A 15142-nucleotide genomic window follows, 5' to 3' on the forward strand; every position below is an offset into this window, starting at 1 on the left:
TGGACATTTTTGTAGGGGTTGAAAATCAAGTATGAAATCTCAGTGGAAATGACCATTTTTTAAACCTCAAATACACTACAAGTTTAAAATGTCCTGCATTGCAGGAAAGTTATCCTGCAACATGGTGATCAAATTCAGTGGTGGAAAAAGTACCTAATTGTCATACTTGAGTAGAATTGAAGATACCTTAATAGAAAATGACTTTGTGTTTAGTGAGTCTGTCAGATCAGAGGCAGTAGGGATGACCAGGGATGTTCTCTTGAGAAGTGCGTGAATTGGATGATTTGACCTGTCCTGCTAAGCATTCTAAATTAAATGACTACTTTTGGATGTCAGGGAAAATGTATGGAGTAAAAATTACATTATTTTCTTCAGGATTGTAGTGAAGTAAAAGTAAAAGTTGTCCAAAATCAAATAGTAAAGTACAGATACCCCAAAACACAACTTAAGTAGTACTTGAAAGTAGTTTTACTTAAGTACTTTACACCACTGATGAAAGTAAGATCCTGCCTCTGTAGGCTAATGTGTTGGGTTAGATATTCAGTAAAAAAAAATCTAACACGCGGTCATGTGTTGAATCCTTTGAATCCTTTCAACTTTCTACTGCAAGCACATTGTAGAGTTGGTGCCTCAACCTCCCTTATACTGTATGTGGCAGTTGTGAGATGAGCAGCACCCAAGCCAGGAGGAACCAAAGCACTTCTCTCTCTCTCTTTCTCTCTCTCTCTCTCTGAAATCTGAGCAGCCTTCCTTCAACTCTCACAGCTCACTGGCGTTGTCTGTCACCCAATGGTCTCTCACCCAATGGCCTGTCACTCAATGGCCCCTGCTTAGATCTCAACCAAGGTTCACCTCTCTACAGTCACCGTTCTTCACATTCATCTATTATTCAGCCAGCGGCTGCAGGGTGTCTTTGTGTCCCCACTGCACCCCTCTGACATGGTCTTTCCAGGTCATTTTCCCCAGAGTGACAGGATCGGGGTAGCCAATTACAATCCAGTCAAAGCAGACAGGTGCACAATGGTGCCAGAACCCGGAAGGTAGTCATGATGAATCTGTTGGACTCTTACAAACAAATTTCAGTTCAATGTACTCTAAAAGCATGAGGATCCACTCAGGTTATATCTCAAATGTAGTGACCCAAGATTTTTCAGAGATATACGGTGACTTCAGAAAGTATTCGTACCCCTTTACTTATTCCACATTTTGTTGTGTTACAGCCTGAATTCAAAAAGGATAAATATACAGTACCAGTCAAAAGTTTGGACACACCTACTCATTCAAGGATTTTTCTTAAATTTTACTATTTTATACATTGTAGAATAATAGTGAAGACATCAAAACTATGAAATAACAAAATACTTTATTTTATATTTGAGATTCTTCAAAGTAGCCACCCTTTGCCTTGATGACAGCTCTGCACACTCTTGGCATTCTCTCAACCAGCTTCACATGGAATGCTTTTCCAACAGTTTTGAAGGAGTTCCCACATATGCTGAGCACTTGTTGGCTGCTTTTCCTTCACTCTGCGGCCTCCCATAGTACAAAAGTCTATCCTATTATATTCTGTGCAATAAATAAATATTCCAAACATAGTCTGGGACAGTTGTGGGATGCGATAGATCCCAAATTAATACAACCACTAGCATCAAAAAAACTTTTTTACGCAATGTGGCTGACGCAACAGATCAGAACGTTTAGCTTAAAATGTTGATAAACAATTAGGCTATTTCTTCACATTATAAGTGCATTAATGCACACATGGTCAAATCAAATCAAATGTATTTGTCACATACACATGGTTAGCAGGTGTTAATGCAAGTGTAGCGAAATGCTTGTGCTTCTAGTTCCGACTATGCAGTAATATCTAACAAGTAATCTACCAATTCCACAACAACTACCTTGTACACACAAGTGTAAAGGAATGAATACGAATATGTACATAAAAATATATAAATGTGTGATGGCCGAACGGCATAGGCAAGATGTAATAGATGGTATGGAGTACAGTATATACATATGAGATGAATATTTTAGGGTATGAAAACATATAAAGCAGCATTGTTTAAGGTGGCTAGTGATACCTTACATCAGGATGGCAAGATGCAGTAGATGGTATAGAGTACAGTATATACATATGAGATGAGTAATGTAGGTTATGAAAACATTATATAAAGTGGCATTGTTTAAAGTGGCTAGTGATACATCTAATTACATCAAGATGGCAAGATGCAGTAGATGGTATGGCGTACAGTATATACATATGAGATGAATAATGTAGGTTATGTAAACATTATCTAATATAAATATAATAAAGTGGCAAGTGATAAATTGATTACATCAATTTCCCATTATTAAAGTGGCTTGAGTTGAGTCAGTATGTTGGCAGCAGCCACTCAATGTTAGTGATGGCTGTTTAACAGTCTGATGGCCTTGAGATAGAAGTTGTTTTTCAGTCTCTCGGTTCCAGCTTTGATGCACCTCTACTGACCTCGCCTTCTGGATGTTAGCGGGGTGAACTGGCAGTGGCTCGGGTGGTTGCTGTCCTCGATGATCTTTTTGGCCTTCCTGTGACATCGGGTGGTGTAGGTGTCCTGGAGGGCAGGTAGTTTGCACCCGGTGATGCGTTGTGCAGACCTCACTACCCTCTGGAGAGCCTTCCGGTTATGGGCGGAGCAGCTGCCGTACCAGGCGGTGATACAGCCCGACAGGATGCTCTCGATTGTGCATCTGTAAAAGTTTGAGTGTTTTTGGTGACAAGCCGAATTTCTTCAGCCTCCTGAGGTTGAAGAGGCGCTGCTGCGCCTTCTTCACCACGCTGTCTGTGTGGGTGGACCATTTCAGTTTGTCCGTGATGTGTACGCTGAGGAACTTAAAACTCTCCATCCTCTCCACTACTGTCCCGTTGATGTGGATAGGGGGGTGCTCCCTCTGCTGTTTCCTGAAGTCCACGATCATCTCTTTTGTTTTGTTGACATTGAGTGCGAGGTTATTTTCCTGACACCATACTCCGAGGCCCCTCACCTCCTCCCTGTAGGCCGTCTGGTCGTTGTTGGTAATCAAGCCTACCACTGTAGTGTCATCTGCAAACTTGATGATTGAGTTGGACGCGTGGCCACGCAGTCGTGGGTGAACAGGGAGTACAGAAGAGGGCTGAGAACGCACCCTTTTGGGGACCCAGTGTTGAGGATCAGCGGGGTGGAGATGTTGTTACCTACCCTCACCACCTGGGGGCGGCCCGTCAGGAAGTCCAGGACCCAGTTGCACAGGGCGGGGTCGAGACCCAGGGTCTCGAGCTTAATGACGAGTTTGGAGGGTACTATGGTGTTAAATGCTGAGCTGTAATCGATGAACAACATTCTTACATAGGTATTCCTCTTGTCCAGATGGGTTAGGGTAGTGTGCAGTGTGATGGCAATTGCGTCGTCTGTGGACCTATTGGGTCGGTAAGCAAATTGGAGTGGGTCTAGGGTGTCAGGTAGGGTGGAGGTGATATGGTCCTTGACTAGTCTCTCAAAGCACTTCATGATGACGGAAGTGAGTGCTACAGGGCCGTAGTCATTTAGCTCAGTTACCTTAGCTTTCTTGGGAACAGGAACAATGGTGGCCCTCTTGAAGCATGTGGGGACAGCAGACTGGGATAAGGATTGATTGAATATGTCTGTAAACACACCAGCCAGCTGGTCTGCGCATGCTCTGAGGATGCGGCCGTGGATGCCGTCTGGGCCTGCAGCCTTGCGAGGGTTAACACGTTTAAATGTTTTACTCACGTTGGCTGCAGTGAAGGAGAGCCCGCAGGTTTTGATAGTGGGCCATGTTAGTGGCACTGTATTGTCCTCAAAGCGAGAAAAAAAGTTGTTTAGTCTGTCTGGGAGCAAGGCATTGTGATCCGCGACGGGTCAGATTTTTCTTTTGTAGTCCGTGATTGACTGTAGACCCTGCCACATACCTCTCGTGCCTGAGCCGTTGAATTGCGACTCCATTTTGTCTCTGTACTGACGCTTAGCTTGTTTGATTGCCTTGCGGAGGGAATAGCTACACTGTTTATATTCGGTCATGTTTCCGGTCACTTTGCCCTGATTAAAAGCAGTGGTTCGCGCGTTCAGTTTTGCTCGAATGCTGCCATCAATCTATGGTTTCTGGTTGGGGAATGTTTTAATAGACGCTGTTGGTACGACATCACCGATGCACTTGTTAATGATCTCGCACACCGAGTCAGCGTATTCGTCAATGTTGTTGTTCGCAGCAATGCGGAACATATCCCAGTCCACGTGATCAAAGCAATCTTGAAGCGTCGAATCCTATTGGTCAGACCAGCGTTGAACGGACCTGAGGGCGGGAGCTTCCTGTTTTAGCTTCTGTCTATAGGCTGGGAGCAACAAAATGGAGTCGTGGTCAGCTTTTCCAAAGGGAGGGCGGGGGAGGGCCTTATATGCGTCGCGGAAGTTTGAATAACAGTGGTCTAGGGTTTTGCTCGCCCTGGTAGCACATCCGGTATGCTGATAGAATTTGGGGAGCCTTGTTTTCAGATTAGCTTTGTTAAAATCCCCGGCTACAATAAATGCAGCCTCAGGATATGTGCTTTCCAGTTTACATAGAGTCCAATGAAGTTCTTTCAGGGCCGTCGATGTGTCTGCTTGGGGGAGGATATACACGGCTGTGATTATGATCGAAGAGAATTATCTTGGTAGATAATGTGGTCGGCATTTGATAGTGAGGAATTCTAAATCAGGTGAACAAAATGAGTTGAGTTCCTGTATGTTGTTATGATCATGCCACGTCTCGTTAATCATAAGGCATTCACCCCCACCCTTCTTCTACCAGAGAGATGCTTGTTTCTGTCGGCGCGATGCGTGAAGAAACCAGGTGGCTGTACCGACTCAGATAGCGTGTCTCGAGTGAGCCATATTTCCGTGAAACAAAGAACGTTACAGTCTCGGATGTCTCTCTGGAATGCTACCCTTGCTCGGATTTCGTCTACCTTGTTGTCAAGAGACTGGACATTGCCGAGTAGTATGCTCAGGAGCAGTGCGCGATGTGCCCGTCTACGGAGCCTGACCAGAAGACCGCTCCATCTGCCCCTTCTTCTACGACGTCGTTTTTGGTCGCCTGCTGGGATCCGATCCATTGTCCTGGGTGGTGGGCCAAACAGAGGATCCGCTTCGGGAAAGCCGTATTTCTGGTCGTAATGTTGGTGAGTTGACATTGCTCTTATATCCAATAGTAGTAAGCTATAAGCGTAAATGTTCCATTAGCGGAGAACACCATTATCAAAAGTGACCGAAATTAACAATTATGCTGATTAATGTGCTTAATTTTAAGAAGTTATTTGGCCACTTTAGTTGTGATACAAACCTTATAAAACATAAAAGCCTATGGGCTAGGCTACATGAGGTGTGCGACAATAATTTGAAAAAGTTGCCCAAAAAAAGGCATTGTTTCTTATGCTGGGTATCATTCATGGGTATCATGCTGGGTATCATGGGCAGCAGGAAGCCTAGTGGTTAGAGCGTTGGACTTGCAAGATCAAATCGCCGAGCTAACCAGGTAAATATCTGTCATTCTGCCACTGAACAAGGCAGTTAACCCACTGTTCCAAGGCTGTCATTGAAAATAAGAATTTGCTCTTAACTGACTTGCCTAGTTAAATAAAGGTAAAAAAATAAAAGTTCACAAGTGAGAATATATACAGTTGAAGTCAGAAGTTTACATACACTTAGGTTGGGTCATTAAAACTTGTTTTTCAACCACTCCACAAATTTCTTGTAAACAAACTATAGTTTTGGCAAGTCAGTTAGGACATCTACTTTGTGCATGACACAAGTAATTTTTCCAACAATTGTTTACAGACAGATTATTTCACTTATAATTCACTGTATCACAATTCCATTGGGTCAGAAATGTACATACACTAAGTTGATTGTGCCTTTAAACAGCTTGGAAAATTACAGAAAATGATGTCATGGCTTTAGAAGCTTCTGATAGGCTAATTGACATCCTTTGAGTCAATTGGACGTGTACATGTGGATCTATTTCAAGGCCTACCTTCAAACTCAGTGCCTCTTTGCTTGACATCATGGGAAAATCAAAATAAAATCAGCCAAGTCCTCAGACAAACATTGTAGACCTCCACACATCTGGTTCATCCTTGGGAGCAATTTCCAAACGCCTGAAGGTACCACGTTCATCTGTACAAACAATAGTATGCAAGTATAAACACCATGGGACCACGCAGCCGTCACACCACTCAGGAAGGAGATGCGTTCTGTCTCCTAGAAATGAAGGTACTTTGTTGCGAAAAGTGCAAATCAATCCCAAAACTACAGCAAAGGACCTTGTGAAGATGCTGGAGGAAACAGGTTCAAAAGTATCTATATCCACAGTACAATGAGTCCTATATCGACATAACCTGAAAGGCCGCTCAGCAAGGAAGAAGCCACTGCTCCAAATCTGCCATAAAAAAGCCAGACCACGGTTTGCAACTGCACATGGGGACAAAGATTGTACTTTTTGGAGAAATGTCCTCTGGTCTGATGAAACAAAAATAGAACTGTTTGGCCATAATGACCATCATTGTGTTTGGAGGGGAAAAGGAGGAAGCTTGCAAGCCGAAGAACACCATCCCAACTGTGAAGCACGGGGGTGGCAGCATCATGTTGTGGGGGTGCTTTGCTTGCATGGCTGTGTGCTCGATTGTATACACCGGTCAGCAACGGGTGTGGCTGAAATAGCCGAACCCACTACTCTGAAGGGGTGTTTATATATATATATATATATATATATATATATATATATATATATATATATATATATATATATACAGTGCCTTGCGAAAGTATTCGCCCCCCTTGAACTTTTCGACCTTTTGCCACATTTCAGGCTTCAAACATAAAGATATAAAACTGTAATTTTTTGTGAAGAATCAACAACAAGTGGGACACAATCATGAAGTGGAACGAAATTTATTGGATATTTCAAACTTTTTTAACAAATAAAAAACTGAAAAATTGGCCGTGCAAAATTATTCATCCCCCTTAAGTTAATACTTTGTAGCGCCACCTTTTGCTGCGATTACAACTGTAAGTCGCTTGGGGTATGTCTCTATATGTTTTGCACATCGAGAGACTGACATTTTTGCCCATTCCTCCTTGCAAAACAGCTCGAGCTCAGTGAGGTTGAAAATTTAACCAGGCACAGCTCATCACCCATCTAATACCATCCCTACCGTGAAGCATGGTGGTGGCAGTATCTTGGACAGCTCAAAACAGATTCTGAGACAGTTCTGGGAGGATAGATCCAAAATTCATACAACCACTATACCTTTTTTTGTATACGTTTTTTTTTTAGCAAGGCTGATGCAACAGATCAGAATGTTTAGCTTAAAATGTTGATTGACTATTATTTCTTCACACGGCAGTAGGCTACCTGCGAATGTTCCAAAATGCATTTAGAGGAACACACCATTCTAAAAAGCGCATTGCAAATGCGAACTGTTTCATTTGACAGAGATGAAAAAAATCTGTTCGAATTTTAGAAAGACGGGAGCTCGAAAGATGCAACAACTAGCATGGGTTGCTAATATAACTGGGATTGTGTTTTGGCTGTTAGACAATGAAAGAAAGTTTATTTGAAAACCAATAGTCCTGTGTCATGCCAACAGTAAAGCATCCTGAGACCATTCAGGATGCTTTACTGTTGGCATGACACAGGACTGATGGTAGCGCTCACCTTGTCTTCTCCAGACAATCTTTTTTCCGGATGCCCCAAACAATCAGAAAGGGGATTCATCAGAGAAAATGACTTTACCCCAGTCCTCAGCAGTCCAATCCCTGTACCTTTTGCAGAATATCAGTCTGTCCCTGATGTTTTTCCTGGAGAGAAGTGGCTTCTTTGCTGCCCTTCTTGACACCAGGCCATCCTCCAAAAGTATTTTCCTCACTGTGCGTGCAGATGCACTCACACCTGCCTGCTGCCATTCCTGAGCAAGCTCTGTACTGGTGGTGCCCCAATCCCGCAGCTGAATTAACTTTAGGAGGCGGTTCTGGCGCTTGCTGGACTTTCTTGGGCGCCCTGAAGCCTTCTTCACAACCATTGAACCACTCTCCTTGAAGTTCTTGATGATCCAATAAATGGTTGATTTAGGTGCAATCTTACTGCCAGCAATATCCTTGCCTGTGAAGCCCTTTTTGTGCAAAGCAATGATGACGGCACGTGTTTCCTTGCAGGTAACCATGGTTGACAGAGGAAGAACAATGATTCCAAGCACCACCCTCATTTTGAAGCTTCCAGTCTGTTGTTCAAACTCAATCAGCATGACAGAGTGCTCTTCAGCCTTGTCCTCGTCAACACTCACCTGTGTTAACGAGAGAATCACTGACATGATGTCAGCTGGTCCTTTTGTGGCAGGGCTGAAATGCAGTGGAAATGTTTTTGGGGGATTCAGTTCATTTGCATGGCAAAGAGGGACTTTGCAATTAATTGCAATTCATCTGATCACTCTTCATAACATTCTGGAGTATATGCAAGTTGCCATCATAGTGTCATTCTCCAAACCTTTGGCCACGACTGTACATACACATATGCATACATATACACATATATACATACACATACCTATATAGATATAGATACTTTTTTTAGAATATACCTTTATTATTCCCAGCAAACCCTACCACCCAATTGGAGTAAACTTATTAACAATAACACTTAGGCTTCTACCTTCAGTTTATACATCTGATACACATTTTACAGACACAAGCTATTTTACAATAGTTAGATTTTGTTTGTTTTTAGTCCTTCCTCTATTTCTGATGTCCATCCAGTTTGATTTATATTTGTAACTGTGCTATTTCACAAAATTTCTGAACCTATATACATTTTACAGACCCCGTATGTTTTACATTGGTTATCTTATTAGTCCCACCCTTCAGCTCCATTCAATCCCTCCCATCTATCTCTCAACACCATCCATTTTGGATTTCTATTTGCCATATATTTTTCAACTGTGCTGTGATGCTTCACAAAAGTACTGAACCTTTCTATTCTCATAGCTTCTACAGATTGTAAACTAAAAATAAACATTTTTGCTAAAATAATTATTAGTTCTGCTATCTGCAGCGTTAGTTCTAGGCAAATGTTGCAATTCTTCAGCCATTCCTGGACCTGTGACCAAAAACGAGCTACATATGTACAATACCAAAATAAATGATCTAATGACTCTGCCTCCTCACAGCAAAATCTGCTGAGCTGGGAAGATTGAATCTCCCATATATATAACATTCTATTGGTTGCAAGAATTTTGTATAGTAATTTCAATTGAAAAATTTGACGTTTTGAATCCGGCGTTGTTTTGCGTATCAATTCATAAACCATGTGCCATGGAATGGGTACATCAAAAATCTCTTCCCAACTATTTTGCAATTTATGACACATCTGTCAGTTTTTTGGTCATTAAATGAAATTGGTATATGTTTTTATTTATCACACTTTTCTTTAACCATTTATGTTCTTTATTACAGGGCCAACATACAAGTTCCTTACTTTTTTCCCCTTCTACTTACCTCTTCCATTTTTGTGGTAATGCTGCAATTAGTTGGTTGTAATTTTTGGTAGAGCAGACATTTCCATATGTCTGTGTTAGCTGCATGTGTGACATAACTCCACCAGTCCTATTTATGATATCATTCACAAAAATTATACCTTTTTTAAACATTTCTTTGAAAAATCCGTTTTTTAGCAATTAGCATATTTGAGTTTAAACACAATATTTGTTGTATTATTTGTTCTGTCTTTTCAGGTGAATTAAACTGAAATTGCAACCAACTTTCTAAGGCTTGTTTAAAAAATAACAATATTTTGGAAATTATTTCCTTTTCAAACAACTGAAAGTGAGCAGGTGTAATCTGAATAAAGGGAAAAAGGCCATTCTTCAACATAGGATGAGACATTCCTACCAATTTACTAGAGAACAATTTTATATTTTTGTTCATATAATTTAAAAAGCAGGTCACTAGGTGTAGGCAAAACCATAAGCAAATAGGTAAACTGTGATATGACTAAAGAGTTAATCAGGGTGATTTTTCCACAAATAGACAGGTACTTTCCATGGTAGCAAGATCTTGTCTATTTTTGCTAACCTTCTATAGAAATGTATTGGAGTGAGATCATTTCTTTCTTTTGGGATTTGTATACCGAGTATGTCCAGATCTCCATCAGACCATTTAATTGGTAAACTACACAGTAATGTAAAATATGCATTTTTTTGTGATCCAATACGTAAAATACACACTTATCATAATTTGGTTTTAATCCAGAGAGGATAGCAAAAGTATCTAGATCCTCTATGAGGCCGTGGAGAGATTCTAATTGTGGTTTTAAAAGAAAACATGAATCATCAGCGTACAATGACGCCTTCGTTTTTAAGTCACGGATTTCTAATCCCTTAATATTATTGTTTGATCTAATTTTAACAGCTAACTTGTCGATGGCAATAATAAATAGATATGCCGATAGTGGACAACCTTGTTTTACTCCTCTAGATAGTTTAAAACTTTCTGAGATGTAGCCATTATTTACTATTTTACACCTAGGGTTACTATACATAACTTTAACCCATTTTATAAGAGATTCCCCAAAATTGAAATATTCTAGGCATTTATATATAAACTCCAGTCGTACTTTATCAAAAGCCTTTTCAAAATCAGCTATGAAAACCAGGCCTGGTGTCCCCAATATTTCATAGTATTCTATTGTTTCCAGTACTTGTCTTATATTATCTCCAATGTATCGTCCATGTAAAAAACCTGTCTGATTAGGATGAATAATATTTGACAATACTTTTTTAATTCTATGCGCCAAGCATTTTGCTAGGATTTTTGCATCACAACACTGAAGTGTAAGAGGTCTCCAATTTTTTTAATGGACTGGATCTTTATATATACCACTTGGGTCCTGTTTCAGTAATAATGATATCAGACCTTGTTGCGTGTCTGATAATCTACCATTTATATAGGAGTGGTTAAAACATGCTAATAATGGTGTGGCCGCTGCCACTCTAACCTGGTGGTCCCAGCGCGCACGACCCACGTGGAGTTCCAGGTCTCCGGCAGCCTCTGGAACTGCCGGTCTGCGGCCAACAAGGCAGAGTTCATCTCAGCCTATGCTACCCTCCAGTCCCTCGACTTCTTGGCGCTGACGGAAACATGGATTACCACAGATAACACTGCTACTCCTACTGCTCTCTCCTCGTCTGCCCACGTGTTCTCGCACACCCCGAGAGATTCTGGTCAGCGGGGTGGTGGCACTGAGATCCTCATCTCTCCCAAGTGGACATTCTCTCTTTCTCCCCTGACCCATCTGTCTATCGCCTCCTTTGAACTCCATGCTGTCACAGTTACCAGCCCATTCAAGCTTAACATCCGCCCTCCAGGTTCCCTTGGAGAGTTCATCAATGAGCTTGACGCCTTGATAAGCTCCTTTCCTGAGGATGGCTCACCTCTCACAGTTCTGGGTGACTTTAACCTCCCCACGTCTACCTTTGACTCATTCCTCTCTGCCACCTTCTTTCCACTCCTCTCCTCTTTTGACCTCACCCTCTCACCTTCCCCCCTACTCACAAGGCAGGCAATACGCTTGACCTCATCTTTACTAGATGCTGTTCTTCCACTAATCTCATTGCAACTCCCCTCCAAGTCTCCGACCACTACCTTGTATCCTTTTCCCTCTCGCTCTCATCCAACACTTCTCACTCTGCCCCTACTCGGATGGTATTGCGCCGTCCCAACCTTCGCTCTCTCTCTCCCGCTACTCTCTCCTCTTCCATCCTATCATCTCTTCCCTCTGCTCAAACCTTCTCCAACCTATCTCCTGATTCTGCCTCCTCAACCCTCCTCTCCTCCCTTTCTGCATCCTTTGACTCTCTATGTCCCCTATCCTCCAGGCCGGCTCGGTCCTCCCCTCCTGCTCCGTGGCTCGACGACTCATTGCGAGCTCACAGAACAGGGCTCCGGGCAGCCGAGCGGAAATGGAGGAAAACTCGCCTCCCTGCGGACCTGGCATCCTTTCACTCCCTCCTCTCTACATTTTCCTCTTCTGTCTCTGCTGCTAAAGCCACTTTCTACCACTCTAAATTCCAAGCATCTGCCTCTAACCCTAGGAAGCTCTTTGCCACCTTCTCCTCCCTCCTGAATCCTCCTCCCCCTCCCCCCTCCTCCCTCTCTGCGGATGACTTCATCAACCATTTTGAAAAGAAGGTCGACGACATCCGATCCTCGTTTGCTAAGTCAAACGACACCGCTGGTCCTGCTCACACTTCCCTACCCTGTGCTTTGACCTCTTTCTCCCCTCTCTCTCCAGATGAAATCTTGCGTCTTGTGACGGCCGGCCACCCAACAACCTGCCCGCTTGACCCTATCCCCTCCTCTCTTCTCCAGACCATTTCCGGAGACCTTCTCCCTTACCTCACCTCGCTCATCAACTCATCCTTGACCGCTGGCTACGTCCCTTCCATCTTCAAGAGAGCGAGAGTTGCACCCCTTCTGAAAAAACCTACACTCGATCCCTCCGATGTCAACAACTACAGACCAGTATTCCTTCTTTCTTTTCTCTCCAAAACTCTTGAACGTGCCGTCCTTGGCCAGCTCTCCTGCCATCTCTCTCAGAATGACCTTCTTGATCCAAATCAGTCAGGTTTCAAGACTGGTCATTCAACTGAGACTGCTCTTCTCTGTGTCACGGAGGCTCTCCGCACTGCTAAAGCTAACTCTCTCTCCTCTGCTCTCATCCTTCTAGACCTATCTGCTGCCTTTGATACTGTGAACCATCAGATCCTCCTCTCCACCCTCTCCGACTTGGGCATCTCCGGCGCGGCCCACGCTTGGATTGCGTCCTACCTGACAGGTCGCTCCTACCAGGTGGCGTGGCGAGAATCTGTCTCCGCACCACGTGCTCTCACCACTGGTGTCCCCCAGGGCTCTGTTCTAGGCCCTCTCCTATTCTCGCTATACACCAAGTCATTTGGCTCTGTCATATCCTCACATGGTCTCTCCTATCATTGCTATGCAGACGACACACAATTCATCTTCTCCTTTCCCCCTTCTGATAACCAGGTGGCGAATCGCATCTCTGCATGTCTGGCAGACATATCAGTGTGGATGACGGATCACCACCTCAAGCTGAACCTCAGCAAGACGGAGCTGCTCTTCCTCCCGGGGAAGGACTGCCCGTTCCATGATCTCGCCATCACGGTTGACAACTCCATTGTGTCCTCCTCCCAGAGTGCTAAGAACCTTGGCGTGACCCTGGACAACACCCTGTCGTTCTCCACTAACATCAAGGCGGTGACCCGATCCTGTAGGTTCATGCTCTACAACATTCGCAGAGTACGACCCTGCCTCACACAGGAAGCGGCGCAGGTCCTAATCCAGGCACTTGTCATCTCCCGTCTGGATTACTGCAACTCGCTGTTGGCTGGGCTCCCTGCCTGTGCTACAACTCATCCAGAACGCCGCAGCCCGTCTGGTGTTCAACCTTCCCAAGTTTTCTCACGTCACCCCGCTCCTCCGCTCTCTCCACTGGCTTCCAGTTGAAGCTCGCATCCGCTACAAGATCATGGTGCTTGCCTACGGAGCTGTGAGGGGAACGGCACCTCCGTACCTTCAGGCTCTGATCAGGCCCTACACCCAAACAAGGGCACTGCGTTCATCCACCTCTGGCCTGCTCGCCTCCCTACCTCTGAGGAAGCACAGTTCCCGCTCAGCCCAGTCAAAACTGTTCGCTGCTCTGGCACCCCAATGGTGGAACAAGCTCCCTCACGACGCCAGGACAGCGGAGTCAATCACCACCTTCCGGAGACACCTGAAACCCCACCTCTTCAAGGAATACCTAGGATAGCATAAAGTAATCCTTCTAACCCCCCCCCTTAAAAGATTTAGATGCACTATTGTAAAGTGGTTGTTCCACTGGATATCATAAGGTGAATGCACCAATTTGTAAGTCGCTCTGGATAAGAGCGTCTGCTAAATGACTTAAATGTAAATGTAATGGTCCTCTGAGTATATCAAAAAAAGTTTTGTATACTTCCACTGGTATGCCATCCAGCCCTGGAGTTTTCCCAGCCTTAAAGGCTTTAATTGCATCAAGAAGTTCCTCCTCTGTAATTTGGTCTTCACATGAGTCTTTCTGTAAGGATGTTAATTTTACATTATTATTAGGAAAAACATCCATACAATTAGTTTCAGTTAGTGGAGATGGAGGAGACTGAAATGAAAACATATTCTTAAAGTTCTTTACTCTCTTTCAAAATATCATTTGGTGAATCATGCATGACTGCATCATTTGTAACAAGTTTCAATACATTTTTTGGTAGCATTTCTATATTGAAAATTGAAAAAGAATTTGGTGCATTTTTCCCCATATTCCATCCAGTTCGCTTTATTTTTATAATATATTACACTGGATCTTTCTTGAATAAGTTCCTCCATTTCTTTTTGTTTTTCCTCTAAATTATTCTGTGCCTCTATGGTACAGTTTGTATTGCTATCTAACTGTACTGTTAGTCCTTCAATTTCCTTTGTTAATATGGACTCTTGATCTAAATTGCTTTTGTTTTATAGATGAGTACTGAATTGCATGGCCTCTAAAGGCACATTTAAAAGTGTCCCATACAATAAGGGGATCTGCTGTACCTATGTTATGTCTGAAAAAGTCAGTTATAAATTCTTCTGTCCTAGTTCTAAACAATGTATCATCTAGTAGGCTTTGATTCAATTTCAAATATCCTCACCCACGTGAAAATTCTGGAATAGTAATATATATGCCAATTATGTGATGATCTGACCACATTCTGTCCCCTATCAACACTTTTTAAACTTTTGGTGCCAGAGAGAATGGCATAAGAAAGTAGTCAAGACAATTAACTTGATTAAGCCTCCGCCATGTATATCTCATTGGCTCAGGGTATTTAAGTCCCCATATATCCACTAATTCCAATATATCCATGACATTCATGATTTCCTTAAGTGCCTGAGGGTGATAGTTTGTAGTGTGATTTCCTTTCCGGTCCACAGAGGTATTTAAGACCATATTAAAATCTCCCACCATAATAATAGAGTCTAGTGTTGCTTGTAGAGTTGATACATTCTTA

This window comes from Salmo salar, chromosome ssa12 (genome assembly GCF_905237065.1).
Source record: "Salmo salar chromosome ssa12, Ssal_v3.1, whole genome shotgun sequence".
Classification (NCBI taxonomy): domain Eukaryota; kingdom Metazoa; phylum Chordata; class Actinopteri; order Salmoniformes; family Salmonidae; genus Salmo; species Salmo salar.